This window comes from Bos mutus, chromosome 2 (genome assembly GCF_027580195.1).
Source record: "Bos mutus isolate GX-2022 chromosome 2, NWIPB_WYAK_1.1, whole genome shotgun sequence".
Lineage (NCBI taxonomy): Eukaryota > Metazoa > Chordata > Mammalia > Artiodactyla > Bovidae > Bos > Bos mutus.
Genome location: NC_091618.1, coordinates 14,905,732 through 14,924,452, shown reverse-complemented (window position 1 = coordinate 14,924,452; position 18,721 = coordinate 14,905,732). Strand labels below are relative to the sequence as shown.

The 18,721-nt window shown below is 43.7% G+C and overlaps 1 long non-coding RNA gene and 2 pseudogenes across 1 annotated transcript in view; 1 reads left to right on the top strand and 2 right to left on the bottom strand.

Moving 5' to 3' along the window:
- Nucleotides 1–18,721, bottom strand: part of LOC138991249 (uncharacterized) — a 40,551-nt gene that overhangs the window by 18,641 nt on the left and 3,189 nt on the right. The window lies entirely within an intron of this gene.
- On the top strand, nucleotides 9,386–10,288 carry LOC102269402 (homeobox protein NANOG pseudogene; annotated as a pseudogene).
- On the bottom strand, nucleotides 15,718–16,880 carry LOC102269121 (large ribosomal subunit protein eL6-like; annotated as a pseudogene).

Sequence of the window (18,721 nt, the reverse complement as noted above, 5' to 3'; positions counted from 1 at the left end):
TCCTGCCCCCAATCCCTCCCAGCATCAGTCTTTTCCAATGAGTCAACCCTTCGCTTGAGGTGGCCAAAGTACTGGAGTTTCAGCTTTAGCATTCCTCTCAAGAACTGTATTATTTGGTTTCCATTTTAATGCTGATGAAGCAGGCTCAGAGAGGCTCAAGGCTACAGAGCGCCCGGAACGCGAGAATGAGCGGTCTGGATTAGACTCAGCCTGGCTCCTTCCCTTGAGTCCCACCGCCTCTCAGCACGCGAATGCGCCTTTTAAATCGGTAACAGCTGGTTACTGCTGGATCCGGTGCTGTTACTATTATTATGGTTTATTATTATCACTGTGATACCCGAAGAACTAACTTGATTCATCATCGCGGGCTCCACCTTCCCCGCCTCCCGCGCTCCCTCAGTCCCTGAAAACTCTAGGCCCAGGCGACCCCGCGCGGCCACGGTGGGAACAACAATCCCTGGGGCGAGGGGTCCTGGAGGGGGTGTCGGTGTGATGGCACCCCCTGGAGGCAGTGCTCGGTATTGCGCCAGAGTCCGACGGAAGAGTGCGGCGTCCTCTGCACCCTTCGTAGTGTGCAGACCGACAGTGGTCCTGGAGGGCTGGAAGGAAGGAGGAAAGAAAGGGAATAACACTTATCAAGCGACTCTGGTACACTGGGCAAGGTGCTGGGCATTTTCTCATTTAACCCCTCTATCAGTTCAGTCGCTCAGTCGTGTCTGATTCTTTGTGACCCCATGGACTGCAGCCCACGAGGCCTCCCTGTCCATCACCAACTCCCAGAGTTTACTCAAACTCATATCCATTGAGTCGGTGATGCCATCCAACCATCTCTTCCTCTGTGGTCCCCTTCTCCTCCTGCCTTCAATCTTTCCCAGCATCAGGGTCTTTTCCAATGAGTCAGTTCTTTGCATCATGTGGCCAAAGTATTGGAGTTTCAGCTTCAGCATCAGTCCTTCCAATGAACACCCAGGACTGATCTCCTTTAGGATGGACTAGTTGGATCTCCTTGCAGTTCAAGGAACTCTCAAGAGTCTTCTCCAACACCACAGTTCAAAACCATCCGTTCTTTGGCGCTCAGCTTTCTTTATAGTCCAACTCTCACATCCATACATGGCTACTGGAAAAACCATAGCTTTGACTAGACGGACCTTAGTTGGCAAAGTAATGTCTCTGTATGCTTTTTAATATGCTGTCTAGGTTGGTCTTAACTTTTCTTCCAAGGAGTAAGCGTCTTTTAATTTCATGGCTGCAGCCACCATCAGCAGTGATTTTGGAACCCCCCCAAAATGAAGTCTCTCACTGTTTCTCCATCTATTTGCCATGAAGTGATGGGACCAGATGCCATGATCTTAGTTTTCTGAATGTTGAGTTTTAAGCCAACTTTTTCACTCTCCTCTTTCACTTGCATCAAGAGGCTCTTCAGTTCTTTGCTTTCTGCCATAAGCGTAGTGTCATCTGCATATCTGAGGTTATTGATATTTCTCCCAGCATTCTTGATTCCAGCTTCATCCAGCCCAGCATGGATGTACTCTGCATATAAGTTAAATAAGCAGGGTGACAATATACAGCCTTGACATACCCCTTTCCCTATTTGGAACCAGTCTGTTGTTCCATGTCCAGTTCTAACTGTTGCTTCCTGACCTGCATACAGATTTCTCAGGAGGCAGGTCAGGTGGTCTGGTATTTCCGTTTCTTGAAGAATTGTCCACAGTTTGTTGTGATCCACACAGTCAAAGGCTTTGGTGTAGTCAATTAAGCAGAAGTAGATGTTTTTCTGGAACTCTCTTGCTTTTTCGATGATCCAGCAGATGTTGGCAATTTGATCTCTGGTTCCTCTGCCTTTTCTAAAACCAGCTTCCAGTACATGTGGAAGTTCTCAGTTCACATACTGTCAAAGCCTGGCTTGGAGAATTTTGAGCATTACTTTACTAGTGTGTGAGATGAGTGCAATCGTGAGGTAGTTTGAGCAATCTTTGGCATTGCCTTTCTTTGGGATTGGAATGAAAATTGACTTTTTCCAGTCCTGTGACCACTGCTGAGTTTTCCAAATTTGCTGGCATATTGACTGCAGCACTTTCACAGCATCATCTTTTAGGATTTGAAATAACTCAACTGGAATTCCATCTCCTCCACTAGCTTTTTTCATAGTGCTGCTTCCTAAGGCCCACTTGACTTTGCATTACAGGATGTCTGGTTCTAGGTGAGCGATCACACCATCGTGATTATTTGGATCGTGAAGATCTTTTTTGTATAGTTCTGTATAGTTCTTCTGTATATTCTTGCTACCTCTTTTTAATATCTTCTGCTTCTGTTAGGTCCATACCGTTTCTGTCCTTTATTGTGCCCATTCTTGCATGAAATGGTCCTTTGATGCCTCTAATTTTCTTGAAGAGATCTCTAGTCTTTCCCATTCTATTGTTTTCCTCTATTTCTTTGCACTAATCACTGAGGAAGGCTTTATCTCTCCTTGCTATTCTTTGGAACTTTGCATTCAAATGGATATCTTTCCTTTTCTCCTTTGCCTTTCAATTCTCTTTTTTTCACAGCTATTTGTAAGGCCTCTTCAGACACCCATTTTCCTTTTTGCATTTCTTTTTTCTTGGGGATGGTTTTGATTCCTGTCTCCTGTACAATGTCACGAACCTTGAATCTTCGTCCATAGTTCTTCAGACACTACCAGATCTAATCCTTTGAATCTCTTTGTCCCTTCCACTGTATAATCGTAAGGGGTTTGATACCTTACCTGAATGGCCTAGTGGATTTCCCTACTTTCTTCAATTTAAATCTGAATTTGGCAATAAGGAGTTCCTGATCTGAGCCACAGTCAGCTCCCAGTCTTGTTTTTGCTGACTATATAGAGATTCTCCATCTTTGGATGCAAAGAATATAATCAATCTGATTTCAGTGTTGACCATCTGGTGATATCCATGTGTAGAGTCTTCTCTTGTGTTGTTGGAAGAGGGTGTTTGCTATGACCAGTGTGTTCTCTCGGTAAAACTCTATTAGGCTTTGGCCTGTTTCATTCTGTACTCCAAGGCCAAATTTGCCGTTACTCCAGGCAAATTTAACCCCTACTCAATCTCATTTCTCAGGAGTGGAACTGGAAGCTGAGGTTCTGGGAAGGCAGGTAACTCGCCAGCGATGAACTGGAATTGAACCCAAATCTGCCCAAGTGTGTAGCCATAGCAGCAGCCCGTATAGGGTAAGTCCGGGCAGGAAAAGGCCATCTGACCTTTAGTATAAGCCCCTGGAAATCAGGTATAATGATAGCAATGATAATAAAAAAAAATAATTCAGTCATTAGGAGAAGACTCTTGAGAGTCCCTTGGACTGCAAGGAGATCAAACCAGTCAATCCTAAAGGAAATCAACCCTGAATATTCATTGGAAAGATTGATGCGGAAGCTGAAGCTCCAATACTTTGGCCACCTGAAGCGAAGAACTGACTCTTTGGAAAAGACCCTGATGCTGGGAAAGATTGAAGGAAGGAGGAGATGGGGAGGACAGAGGATGAGATGGTCGGATGGCATCACCAACTCGATGGACATGAGTTTGAGCAAGCTTTTGGAGTTGGTGATGGACAGGGAAGCCTGGTGTGCTGCAGTCCATGGGGTCACAAAGAGTTGGACACGACTGAGAGACTGAACTAAACTGATACTGATTAGAGGGTCTCCATTTCCTGCCTTTGTGACTTTGGTCAACTAAACTGCTTAACCGCTCTGAGCCTCAGTTTTACATAAACATCAGCAAATGAGATTTTTACAGGTCTTATGCTCTAGGATTCTTCTGAGGATACATTGCACTAATGCAGACAAAATGCTTAGCTTAGGAATTCCCTGGCAGTCCAGTGGTTAGGATTACAAGTTTTTACTGCAGAGGCCCTGGGTTCAGTCCCTGGTGTGGGAACTGAGATTCCCTCAAACATCATGGAACTGGCAAAAAAAAAAAAAAAAAGAAAAACCACACCTTGGCACCTGGCATGTAACATGTGCTCAAGAAAATAGATAATACTATTTGTTCATATGGCCATTATTTATTCAAAGCCTAACAGCTAGGGATACAGTAAGGGAGAAATACATGTATTTTTCTTATTTTAATGATTTCCTAGTCTTGTGTTCTTAGGCTGTAGCACATTGTCTGGCTTAATAAATGTTGAAATGAATGAATGAAATATTAAAAGAGTGAATGAAGGAATGGACATACTGCAGTCAGTCAGTCCTTAGTTGCAGTTTCAGGAAGAGTAAGAGGGAGAAAAAAATTTTAAAATAATTGTCGCTATTTCTTGAACATTTACACTGTCAGGTACTTGACTAAATGCTTGCTTTTTGTATTCTCAGTTCATCCTCACAGCAAACTCATGAGATCAAAAGTAACATCTGATTTTACAGAGAAGAAGAAAATAATCTCTGTGAGTTAAGAACGATTTTCCTAAGGTAACCCAATGAGTAAGCTCAGAGGCAGGTTTTGAGCATAATAAAGGACAGAATCCACATCCAGTTGTGGATGTGACTGGAGATGGAAGTTAAGTCCGATCCTGTAAAGAGCAATATTGCATAGGAACCTGGAATGTTAGGCCATGAATCAAGGCAAATTGGAAGTGGTCAAACAGGAGATGGCAAGAATGAACATCAACATTTTAGGAATCAGCGAACTAAAATGGAAGGGAATAGGTGAATTCAATTCAGATGACCATTATATCCACTACTATGGGCAAGAATCCCTTAGAAGAAACGGAATAGCCATCACAGTCAACAAAAGAGTCTGAAATGCAGTACTTGGGTGCCATCTCAAAATGACAGAATGATCTCAGTTTATTTCCAAGGCAAACCATTCAGCATCACAGGAATCTATGTCCAACCATTAATGCTGAGGAAGCTGAACAGTTCTATGAAGACCTACAAGATCTTCTGGAACTAATACACAAAAAAGATGTCCTTTTCATCATAGAGGACTGGAAGGCAAAAGTAGGAAGTCAAGAAATACCTGGAGTAACAGGCAAGTTTGGCCTTGGAGTACAAAATGAAGCAGGGCAAAGGCTAATAGAGTTGTGCTAAGAGAACACACTGGTCATAGCAAACACCCTCTTCCAACAACACAAGAGATGACTCTACACATGGACATCACCAGATGGTCAACACCGAAATCAGATTGATTATATTCTTTGCAGCCAAAGATGGAGAAGTTGTATACAGTCAGCAAAAACAAGACCGGGAGTTGACTGTGGCTCATAAAATGAACTCCTTAATGAAAAATTCAGACTTAAATCGAAAGTAGGGAAAACCACTAGGCTATTCAGATATGACCTAATTCAAATCCCTTATGATTATACAGTGGAAGTGACAAATAGATTAAAAGGATTAGATCTGATAGAGAGAGTGCTTGAAGAACTACGGACAGAAGTTAATAACTTTGTACAAAAGGTGATGATCAAAACCGTCTTCAAGAAAAAGAAATGCAAAATGGTTGTCTGAGGAAGGCTTACAAATAGTAGGGAAAAGAAAAAAAGTGAAAGTCAAAGGAGAAAAGGAAAGATATGTCCATCTGAATGCAGTGTTCCAAAGAACAGCAAGGAGAGATAAGAAAGCTTTCCTCAGTGATCAGTGCAAAGAAATAGAGGAAAACGGGGAAAGGAAGTGTAGGACCAGAAGAGTAGTTAGTAAGACTCCTAGCAGCACCATGTGGCTGCTAAGAGAGAGAGTATAAAAAAAAAAAAAAAAATAGAGGAAAACAATAGAATGGGAAAGACTAGAGATCTCTTCAAGAAAATTAGAGGCATCAAAGGACCATTTCATGCAAGAATGGGCACAATAAAGGACAGAAACGGTATGGACCTAACAGAAGCAGAAGATATTAAGAAGAGGTAGCAAGAATACACAGAAGAACTGTACAAAAAAGCTCTTAATAACCTGGATAACCACGATGGTGTGATCACTCACCTAGAGCCAGACATCCTGGAATTCGAAGTTAAGTGAGCCTTAGGAAGCATCACTACAAACAAAGCTAGTGGAGGAGATGGAATTCCAGTTGAGCTATTTCAAATCCTAAAAGATGATGCTTTGAAAGTGCTGCACTCAATATGCCAGCAAATTTGGAAAACTCAGCAGTGGTCACAGGACTGGAAAAGGTCAGTTTTCATTCTAATCCCAAAGAAAGGCAATGCCAAAGAATGTTCAAACTACCACACAATTCTACTCATCTCACACGCTAGCGAAGTGTTGGTCAAAATTCTCCAAACTAGGCTTCAACAGTACGTGAACTGAGAACTTCCAGTACAAGCCGGGTTTAGAAAAGGCAGAGGAACCAGAGGTCAAATTTCCAATATCCACTGGATGATAGAAGAAGCAAATGTGTATTAGCCACTCAGTCATGTTCAACTCTTTGCAATCCCATGGACTGTAGCCCATCAGGCTCCTTTGTCGATGGAATTCTCCAGGCAAGAATACTAGAGTGGGTAGCCATGTCCATCTCCAGGGGATCTTCCCAACCCAGTGATTGAACCAGCGTCTCCTGCATTGCAGGCAGATTCCTTACTGTCTGGGTCACCAGGGATGCCTGAAAAAGCAAGGGAATTCCAGAAAAACATCTACTTCTGCTTCATTGACTGCGCTAAAGCCTTGTGTGGATCCCAACAAACTGTGGAGTATTCTTAAAGAGATGGAAATACCAGACCACCTTACCTGTTTCTTGATAAACTGTATGCAGACCAACAAGCAACAGTTAGAACCAGACATGGAACAATGGACTGGTTCCAAATTGGGAAAGGAGTACATCAAGGCTGTATACTATCACCCTCCTTATTTAACTTCTGTGCAGAGCACATCATGCAAAATGCCAAGCTGGATGAAGCACAAGCTGGAATCAAGATTTCTGGGAGAAATACCAATAACCTCAGATATGCAGATGACACCACCCTAATGGCAGAAAACTAAGAGAAACTAAAGAGCCTCTTGATGAAGGTGAAAGAGGAGAGTGAAACAGCTGGCTTAGAACTCAACATTCAAAAAACTAAGATCACAGCATCTGGTCCCATCACTTCATGGCAAATAGATGGGTAAAAAATGAAAACAGTGACAGATTTTATTTTCTTGGGCTCCAAAATCACTGTGGACAATGACTGGAGCCATGAGATTAAAAGATGCTTGCTCCTTGGAAGAAAAGCTATGACAAACCAAGACTGCATATTAAAAAGCAGAGACCTCACTTTGCTGACAAAGGTCCATAGAGTCAAAGCTATGGGTTTTCCAGTAGTCATGTATGGATGTGAGAGTTGGACTATAAAGAAAGCTAAGTGCCAAAAAATTGATGCTTTTGTACTGTGGTGTTGGAGAAGACTCTTGAGAGTCCCTTGAACTGCAAGGAGATCAAACCAGTCCATCCTAAAGGAAATCAGTCCTGAATATTCATTGGAAGGACTGATGCTAAAGCTCAAGCTCCAATACTTTGGCCACCTGATGTGAAGAACTGACTCATTGGGAAAGACCCCGATGCTGGGAAAGATTGAAGGCAGGAGGAGAAGAGGATGACAAAGGATGAGATGGTTGGATGGCATCACCGACTCGATGGACATGAATTTGAGCAAACTCCAGGAGTTGGTGATGGACAGGGAAGCCTGGCATGCTGCAGTCCAAGAGTCTCAAGAGTTGGACACAACCGAGTGACTGAACAACAACAACAGGTTTTAGGCTCGGGTCTGCTGCCTCCAAAGCTTGGGTTTGTACCTGGCTCCCGTGAAACAGTGGGCTGGAGGGACCTACTAGGGCATCTCTAACCATCCTCCTCCCAGGTCTAGTTGGCTTGCTGGAGCTCTTGGCATATCGAAACTCAGCACCAGTAATAATGGGAAATGTACTACTTTGAGCTTCCAAGAAGCAAATTCACTTCCAGTCACTCCTGTGCCGAGCCTCATGTTTACTTTTCACAATCCTGCAAAGAGGGTATTGGTCGCCTATTTCACTGACAGGGAATTGAGGTTCAGGCTTGCCTTCTGGGGTGGAGACTGCTGCCAACACGCCCCTCCCTGCTGCCTCTCCCCAGAGCCTCTCTTCCCATCTCATCCCTCTGCCAGTCACCCCCCCACACACACACTTTTGGCCTCTCCCTGACCCATTCTCCTAAGCCCAGTCAGATGAGTTAAGATGGACCTTTTGGATTGGGACTTTGCTCAGAGTGGTGGCCAGGACGTCACTGTTCACCTAGGATGGGATTCTAATCAGTTCACAGCTTTTTTTTTTTTTCTGAGTAGAAAATGGTTTGTTTTTTTAAATCTTTTTAGAATTGAGATATAGTTGATGTACAATATCATGTAAGTTACTAGTGTACAACCTATCGATTCAGTTTTAAAGCTTACACTTCTTTTATAGTTATTCTAATATGCTGGCTATATTCCCTGTGTTGTACAATATATCCTTGTAGCTCATTTATTTTATACATAGCAGTTTGTATCTCTGAATCCCCTACACCCATCTCTTGCCTCGCCCCCATTCCTTCTTTCCACTGACATTATTCTGTTCTCTGCCCCTGTGAGTTTCTTTCCATTTTGTTACAGTAACTGTGCTGTGTGCTATGCTTAGTTGCTCAGTCGTGTCCCACTCTTTGCGACCCCATGGACCGTAGCTCGCCAGGCTCCTCTGTCCTTTGGGATTCTCCAGGTAAGAATACTGGAGGAGGTTGCCATACCCTCCTCCAGGTTATAGTCACTAGTTTGTTTTAATTTTTAGATTCCACACATAGTATCGTATATATCATATGTCTTCGGGCTTCCCTGGTGGCTCAGTGGTGAAAAATCCACTTGCAATGCAGGAAACGAAACGTGGATTTGATTCCTAAGTGGGGAAAATCCCCTGGAGAAGGAAATGGCAACCCACTCCAGCGTTCTTGTCTGGGAAATCCCATGGACAGAGGAGCCTAGCGGGCTACAGTCCATGTGTTTGCAAGAGTCAGACACGACTTAGCGACTAAATCACCACCACCACCATATGTCTATCTGTCTAATTATTTCACTTAGCCTAATGCCCTCCAAGTCCATCCATGTTGTTGCAAATGACAGAATTTAATTCTTTTTTGTGGATGAGTAGTATCCCATTGTATGTGTGTGTGTGTGTGTTAGTCACTCAGTCGTGTCTGACTCTTTGCAATCCCATGGACTATAGCCAACCAGGCTCCTTTGTCCATGGAATTCTCCAGTCAAGAATACTGGAGTGGTCCTACATTGGACTGGTTGGCTCTTATCTTACAGGTGACTCCTTTCATTCCGTCTTTTTTAAATAAATACTTTCACACCCGGAGATCTTCACCTTTCTCTAAGTTTCTTCTACCTAGATTCTTCAGCCTGGACTTTTCCTAGCATCTACCTCTTAGGTTTTTTCCTTCTCCTTCAACTCAGCAACATGAGTGTGGGCCCAGCTTGTCCCCAAAGCCTGCTTGGCCCTGAAGCATCCAACTCTAGGGAATCTTCACCCATGCCTGAAGAAAGTTACGTGTCCTTGCAAACGTCATCTGCTGACACCCTCCACGCGGACACTGTCTCTCCTCTTCCCTCCTCCATGGATCTGCTTATTCAGGACAGTCCTGATTCTTCCACAAGCCCCAGAGTGAAACCACTGTCCCCGTCTGTGGAGGAGAGCACAGAGAAGGAAGAGACGGTCCCGGTCAAGAAACAAAAGATTAGAACTGTGTTCTCGCAGACCCAGCTGTGTGTGCTCAATGACAGATTTCAGAGGCAGAAATACCTCAGTCTCCAGCAAATGCAAGAACTTTCCAACATCTTGAACCTCAGCTACAAGCAGGTGAAGACCTGGTTCCAGAACCAGAGAATGAAATGTAAGAAATGGCAGAAAAACAACTGGCCGAGGAATAGCAATGGCATGCCTCAGGGGCCAGCAATGGCAGAATACCCAGGCTTCTATTCCTACCACCAGGGGTGTTTGGTGAACTCTCCTGGAAACCTGCCCATGTGGGGTAACCAGACCTGGAATAACCCCACATGGAGCAACCAGAGCTGGAACAGTCAATCTTGGAGCAACCACTCCTGGAACAGTCAGGCCTGGTGCCCCCAAGCCTGGAATAACCAGCCTTGGAACAATCAGTTCAACAACTACATGGAGGAATTCCTGCAGCCCGGGATCCAGCTCCAGCAGAATTCTCCCGTCTGTGATCTGGAGGCCACCCTGGGAACTGCTGGGGAAAATTATAACGTTATACAGCAAACTGTCAAGTATTTCAATTCCCAGCAGCAAATCACTGATTTATTCCCAAACTACCCTCTCAACATACAGCCTGAAGATTTGTAACGTCTATTTGTGACGGCTATTGTATGGGATCTTAATGTGAGCAGAGACTGTGTATTCTCTAGATTTTTTTCTCATTCTAGAATTCTGTACCACTTCCCCTTAGTAAGCTGCTTTTCACTATACCTTCTGTGTCAATTTGAGGGAAGGGTAATGAGTCCAGTAAGAGGTTTCAGAAGCATTGTATAACATGACAAAAGGTGTCTGGCTATAGATAACTCGATTATAGTACTTTGGATATAATATATAATATTTTGGATACTTTTAGGATCTAGAATCTAACTTTAAGCACAGGGGGCAAAAGTACAAAGACGTATGATGAGGATTATTCATATTTTCTGGGATAGGGAGGCTTTACTTGCTAAGAGTCCCAGTCCTTAAGATGAGGAGTGCTTTACTGATTTCCTCCACCCCTTTTAGCCATTTTACTACAACGCCTAATTTGTTCATCACTTTTTGGAGAACGATATTTTGTATTTTGCCACATCATAAATAGTACCAGTTTGGCTGGTTTGTTGAAGTACAAATAAAAAATAGCCATTTAAAAAAAAAAAAAGAATACTGGAGTGGGTAACCATGCCACTCCAATGAGGAGTTCTCCAGGGGATCTTTCCAACCCAGGGATCAAACCCAGGTCTCCCACATTGCAGGCAGATTCTTTACCATCTGAGCCAGCAGGGAAGCTCCATTGTATATATTTACCACATCTTCATCCATTCACCTGGTGATGAACACTTAGATTACTTCCATATCTTGGCAATCATAAATAATGCTGCTATGAACATTGGGGTGCATGTATCTTTTTGAATTAGTGCTTTCAGTTTTGTGTGTGTATGTTTTGGATATATAACCAGGAGTGGAATTGTTGCATCATATGGTAGTTCTTTGAGATTGGAATGAAAACTGACCTTTTCCAGTCCTGTGATCACTGCTGAGTTTTCCAAATTTGCTGGCATATTGAGTGCAGCACTTTCACAGCATTATCTTTTAGGATTTGAAATAGCTCAACTGGAATTCCATCACCTCCACTAGCTTTGTTTGTAGTGATGCTTCCTAAGGCCCACTTGACTTCACATTCCAGGATGTCTGGCTCTAGGTGAGTGATCACACCATCATGATTATCTGGGTCGTGAAGACCTTTTTTGTATAGTTCTTCTGTGTATTCTTGCCACCTCTTCTTAATATCTTCTGCTTCTGTTAGTGAAAAAAGTGAAGCTGCTCAGTCATGTCCGACTCTTTGTGACCCCATGGACTGTAGCCTACCAGGCTCCTTCATCCATGGGATTTTCCAGGCAAGAGTACTGGAGTGGGTTGCCATTGCCTTCTCCAGGGGATCTTCCTGACCCAGGGATTGAACCCAGGTCTCCCTTATTGCAGGTAGATTGCACGTCTGAGCCACCAGGGAAGTTCCAAATTCTGTCCTTTATTGTGCCCATCTTTGCATGAAATGTTCCCTTGTTATCTCTAATTTTCTTGAAGACATCTCTAGTCTTTCCCATTCTATTGTTTTCCTCTATTTCTTTGCATTGATTACTGAGGAAGACTTTCTTATCTCTCCATGCTATTCTTTGGAACTCTGCATGCAAATGGGTATATCTTTCCTTTTCTCCTTTGTCTTTTGCTTCTCTTCTTTTCTTAGCTATTTTAAACGTAAGTTCTCCTCAGACAACCATTTTGCCTTTTTGCATTTCTTTTTCTTGGGGATGGTCTTGATCATCCTGTACAATCCTGTACAATCATCCTGCCTCCTGTACAATGTCATGAACCTCCGCGCATAGTTCTTCAGGCACTCTGTCTATCAGATCCAATCCCTTGAATCTATTTGTCCCTTCCACTGTATAATCATAAAGGGTTTGATTTAGGTCATACCTGAATGGTCTAGTGGTTTCCCCTGCTTTCTTCAATTTAAGTCTGAATTTGGCAATAAGGAGTTCATGATCTGAGCCACAGTCAGCTCCCAGTCTTGTTTTTGCTAACTGTATAGAGCTTCCCCATCTTTGGCTGCAAAGAATATAATCAATCTGATTTAGGTATTGACCATCTGGTGATGTCCATGTGTAGAGTCATCTCTTGTGTTGTTGGAAGAGGGTGTTTGCTATGACCAGTGTGTTCTCTTGGCAAAAATCTATTAGCCTTTGCCCTGCTTCATTCTGTACGCCAAATTTGCCTGTTACTCCAGGTATTTCTTGACTTCCTACTTTTGCATTCCAGTCCCCTATAATGAAAAGGATATCTTTTTTGGGTGTTAATTCTAGAAGGTCTTGTAGATCTACATAGAATCATTCAACTTCAACTTCTTCAGCATTACTGGCTGGGGCATAGACTTGGATTACTGTGCTATTGAATGGTTTGCACTGGAAACGAACAGAGATCATTCTGTCGTTTTTGAGATTGCATCCAAGTACTGCATATTGGGCTCTCTTATTGACTATGACGGCTACTCCATTTCTTCTAAGGGATTCTTGCCACAGTAGTAGATATAATGGTCATCTGAGTTAAATTCACCTATTCCAGTCCATTTTAGTTCGCTGATTCCTAAACTATCGATGTTCACTCTTGCCATCTCCTGTTTGATCACTTCCAATTTGCCTTGCTTCATGGACCTGACATTCCAGGTTCGTATTCAGTATTGCTCTTTAAAGCATTGGACTTTACTTCCATCACCAGTCACATCTACAAATGGGTGTTGTTTTTGCTTTGGCTCCGTCTCAACATTCTTTCTGGAGCTATTTCTCCACTCTTCTCCAGTAGCATATTGGGCACCTACCAACCTGGGGAGTTCATCTTTCAGTATCCTATCTTTTTGCCTTTTCATACTGTTCATGGGGTTCTCAAGGCAAGAATACTGAAGTGCTTTGCCATTCCCTTCTCCAGTGGACCACGTTTTGTCAGAACTCTCCACCATGACCCACCTGTCTTGGGTGGCCCCACAGGGCATGGCTTAGTTTCATTGAGTTAGACAAGGCTGTGGTCCATGTGATCAGATTGGTTAGTGTTCTGTGATTGTGGTTGTGGTTTTCATTCTGTCTGCCCTCTGATGGAGAAGGATAAGAGGCTTATGGAAGCTTTCTGATGGGAGAGACTGACTGAGGGGGAAACTGGGTCTTGTTCTGATGGGCAGGGCCATGCTCAGTAAATCTGTAATCCAATTTTCTGTTGATGGGCAGGGCTGTGTTCCCTCCCTATTGTTTGACCTGAGGCCAAACTATGGTGGAGGTAATGATGATGGCGACCTCCTTCAAAAGGTCCCATGCACGCACTGCTGCACACAGTGCCCCCAACCTTGCAGCAGGCCACCGCCAACCCACGCCTCCACCGGAGACTCCTGAACACTCATGGGCAAGCCTGGGTCAGTCTTTGTGGGGTCACTGCTCCTTTCTCCTGGGTCCTGGTGCACATAAAGTTTTGTTTGTGCCATCCAAGAGTCTGTTTCCCAGTCCTGTGTAAGTTCTGGTGGCTCTATGGTGTGTTAATGGTGACCTCTTCCAAGAGGGCTTACGCCATACCCAGATCTGCTGCACCCAGAGCCCCTGCCCCTGCAGCAGTCCACTGCTGATCTGTACCTCCTCAAGAGATACTCAAACACAGTTCTGGCTCAGTCTCTGTGGGGTCTCTGGGTCCTGGTGCACATCAGGTTTGTTTGAGCCCTCTGAGCATCTCTGGCGGGTATGGGGTTTGATTCTAAACATGATTTTGCCCCTCTCCTTTGCCCTTGGACATGGAATATCTCCTCAAAGTTGTTCCATCATCATGCAGCCGCCACAGCAATGCCAAAGAATCTCAAAAGGCAATGATAAAGAATGCTCAAACTACCACACAATTGCACTCATCTCACATGCTAGCAAAGTAATGCTCGAAATTCTCCAAGCCAGGCTTCAACAGTACATGAACCGTGAACTTCCAGATGTTCAAGCTGGATTTAGAAAAGGCAGAGGAACCGAGATCAAATAGCCAGCATCCACTGGGCCATCAGAAAAGTGAGAGAGTGCCAGAAAAACATCTATTGCTGCTTTATTGACTATGCCAAAGCCTTTGAGTGTGTGGATCACAACAAACTGTGGAAAATTCTTCAAGAGATGGGAATACCAGACCACCTGACCTGCCTCCTGAGAAATCTGTATGCAGGTCAGGAAGCAATAGTTAGAACTGGACATGGAACAACAGACTGGCTCCAAATAGGGAAAGGGGTATGTCAAGGCTGTATATTGTCACCCTGTGTATTTAACTTCTCTGCAGAGTACATCATGAGAAATGCTGGGCTGGATGAAGCACAAGATGGAATCAAGATTGCTGGGAGAAATATCAATAACCTCAGATATACAAATGATACCACCCTTATGGCAGAAAGTGAAGAGGAACTAAAAAGCCTCTTGATGAAAGTGAAAGAGGAGAGTGAAACAGTTGGCTTAAAGCTCAACATTCAGAAAACGAAGATCATGGCATCTGGTCCCATTACTTCATGGTAAATAGATGGGGAAACAATGGAAATAGTGACAGACTTTATTTTGGGGGGCTCCAAGATCACTGCAGATGGTGGCTAAAGCCATAGAATTAAAGACACTTATTCCTTGGAAGAAAAGTTATGACCAACCTAGACAGCATATTAAAAAGCAAAGACATTATTTTGCCAACAAAGGTCCGTCTAGTCAAAGCTTTGGCTTTTCCAGTAGTCACGTATGGATGTGAGAGTTGGACTATAAAGAAAGCTGAGCACTGAAGAATTGATGCTTTTGAACTATGATATTGGAGAGGACTCTTGAGAGTCCCTTGAACAGCAGGAAGATCCAACCAGTCCATCCTAGAAGAAATCAGTTCTGAATATTCATTGGAAAGACTGATGCTCAAGCTGAAATTCCAATAGTTTGGCCACCTGATGTGAAGAACTGACTCATTGGAAAAGACTCTGATGCTGGGAAAGATTGAAGGCAGCAGGAGAAGGGGACGACAGAGGATGAGATGGTTGGATGGCATCACCAACTGAATGGACATGAGTTTGAGTAAGCTCAGGAAGTTGGTGATGGACAGGGAAGCCTGGCGTGCTGCAGTCCATGGGGTTGCAAAGAGTCGGACACAACTGAGCGACTGAACTGAACTGATGGCAGTTCTATTTTTAGAGTTTTAAGACACCTCCACACCGTTTTCCTCAGTGGCTGCACCAATTTACATTTCCACTCACAGTGTATGAGGATTCCCTTCTTTTTAATTAATTTTTTTTTTTTGGCCACACTGTGTGGCTTGTAGGATCTTAGTTCCCTGATCAGGGATAAAAACTGGGCTGTTGGCATTGAGAGCATGGAGCCCTAACCACTGGACCACCAAGGGAATTCCCTGAGAGTTCCCTTCTTTCTACATCCTCACCAACATTTGTTACTTATGGTCTTTTTTTTTTTTTTTAATGGACCAGTTATTTAATTAGGTTCTTCAAAAGAAGTTTAGAACACTATTTTGCGAGGATGAATTCTATTTGTGAGAGCAGACACAGAGTGGAGGTAGCCCTGGAGCTGAGGAACAGCTTTGACTCTTTGCAGAATCCGTGAGTCCACAGCTTTCTGATCACCCTGGCACTGCTCTGTAATTTTTTACTTCTTTCTCTCCCCATCAAAGATCTCACCTTCCCGGTGCCTGGCTTATGTAGTTTTTTTTTTTTTTTTTTGGCCACGCCACTGGGCTTGCAGGATCTTACTTTCCTGACCATGGATCAAACCAGTGCCCCCTGCAGGGGATGTGTGGAGTCCTAACCACCAGATAGCCAGGGAAGTCCCTTTCTTCTCGAAGTAAACATCAGTGAGATGTTCTGGGGCCTTCACACCCCTGATATCCGTTTTGGTGGAGGTGGCAATGACAAATTTTGTTCTATACCCAGGAACTCGATTGAGGGGAAAGACCGAGTCACAAGTAGCAAGCCAGTGCTCACCTGCTTTAGGGAAACAACCTCTCACCTTGGCGGCATTCAGTGAGGATGCTCGGAATGGGCCCAGGAGAGAGGCTAGTGTGCAGTTTTCTCACATGCTACTGAAGGTTTTTGCCAAGACAACAGCTTTTGAGGCCCATCTTCAGTAAGATAATACCTAGGCATTTTGCGAAGTTTAATCACTTGGGAAACACCATTCTTGGGCTTCCCTGGTGTCTCAGATGGTAAAGAATCTGCTTGCAATGCAGGAGATGTGGGTTCAATCCCTGGGGCAGGAAGATCCCCTAGAGAAGGGGATGGCAACCCATTCCAGTATTCTTGCCTGGAGAATCCTATGGACAGAGGAGCCTGGTGGGCCCCAGTCCATAGGGTCGCAAAGAGGCAGACAGGCCTGAAGCAATTTAGCATGCACACACATTCTTGTCACCACCAACTGGTTTTGTGACAGTAGCAAGAACCTTCAGCTTCTTTTTCTTTTCAGCTTGGATTTCGCTGCTGAATACTTCGTTTTGTACAAGGCCTTTCTGGAATACATAGCCGGTTGGGAGTATCTGCCAACTCCTCTGACCAGGACAGGATTTCAGCGGCACTTCTTAACCTTTTTAACTTTGCCACCAGAATCAGCCTTCTTTGTCTCAGCTTTTCCCTCCTTCGTATCGGCTTCTCAGCTTTTTCACCTGCCATCTTTCAAGACGTGAAAGAGCTACTTGTGGTCTTTTTGATGGTAGTTGTTCTGACAGCTGTGAAGTGATATCTCATTGTGGTTTTAATTTGCATTTCTCCAGTTATTAATGATGTTTAGCATCTTTTTCACATGCTTGTTGGCCATCTGTAGGTCTTCCCTGGAAAAATGTCTATTTAGGTCTTCTGCCCATTTTCAATTTTTTTTTATGTTGAGTTGTATGGGTTATTTATATATTTTGGATATTAACTTCTTATTGATAATATCATTAGCAAATATTTCCTCTGATTCAGCTGATTGCCTTTCTGTTTTGTTGATAGTTTCCTTTGCTGTGTAAAAGCTTTTATGTCTAACTAGGTTCCATTTGTTTATTTCTGCCTTTATTTCCTTTGCTTTAGGAGACAGAATGACAATAATATTGCTATGATTTATGTCAAACAGTGTTCTGCCTATGTTTTCTTCAAGGAGTTTTCTGGCTTCCAGTCTTACATTTAGATCTTTAATCCATTTTGAGTTTATTTTTGCATATGATGTGAGAAAATATTCTAATTTCATTCTTTTACATGTAACTGTTCAGTTTTTCCTATTTCCTATTTACTGAAGAGATTTCTTTCTTCCATTGTATACCCTTGCCTCCTGTGTTATACGTTAATTGACTATAAATGTGTAGGTTTATGTCTAGGCTCTCTATACTGTTCTATTAACCTACGTCTCTGTTTTTATGCCAGTACCATGCTGTTTTGGTGACTGTGGCTTTGTAATAGTTCACCACATCTTCTGATTGCAGTTTTGAGTTGTGATTTAAAAAGAGGGTCTCCTCAGGACTTCCCTGGCTTGGGTTTGGTCACTGATCGGGGAACTAGGATCCCACATGCCATGTGGCACAGCCAAGAAAATTAAGAAAGAAGGAATGTCTCCCCAAATTCTCTGCCAAGGACTTATCTTCCCCAGGTTTAGTTCTTACGTTAGTGGTCTCAGCAGGAAGCCGAGGACCACTCAAAGCATTTGCCAGAAGAAGGTTTTCTTTTTAATTAATTTTTTTTGAAGGATAGTTGCTTTACAGAATTTTGTTGTTTAGAAGAAGGTTTAATGAAGGAACTATTTACAGAGGTGTGGGCACAAACAGTGAGGCACCCTGCGGCTCACAAGAGTGGAACAGAGTCACGTCTCAGGGCCTGAAGAGGTAAGGGAGGGAGCCTTGCTAACGAGCCTGGCTGGACTCATATCCATGGTCGCTGGCCACCCAGCAGGAGCTGTGACTTTTACTGGAGGAACATAGTACCTGCCAAAATCATATCATCACTGACTCAATGGACATGAGCAAACTCCGGGAGACAGTGAAGGACAGGGAAGCCTGGACTGCTGCAGTCCATGGGGTTGCAATGTGTTGGACACAACTTAGCAATTGAACAACAAAAAAAATCACAGTATTATAAATATCCTGGTCTCACTCTCCTCCTTCCCTCTGATCCCCCGGCAACGTCTCCTACTGGCCAAACTTCACCTGAAACCATAAGGCAAGGAGGCCAAGGTCAGCAAGAGTCAGCCCCTGGACACAGGGCAAAAGCACAGAGAATTCAGGGTAGGCAAAGAGTAGGCAGCCAGGAGGTTTCTCCTGTCTTTGTGAACTCAGCTTTGTGGAGGGGCTGAGAGGCAGAGGGCTGTGCTTGTCTCTCCAAGCAGCCTGACACCGTAACACGCCTTCTCCTCTTCCAGGCCCAAGTTACTTCGACCAGGAGGCTGTTCCCAGGCCTGGAGTAAATCTCTCCCATCCCTGGCTTCCTCAGTTCCCAGTGCCTAGCCCATCACTCAGCTTAGTGATTTGGCATTATTCTCTGTAGGG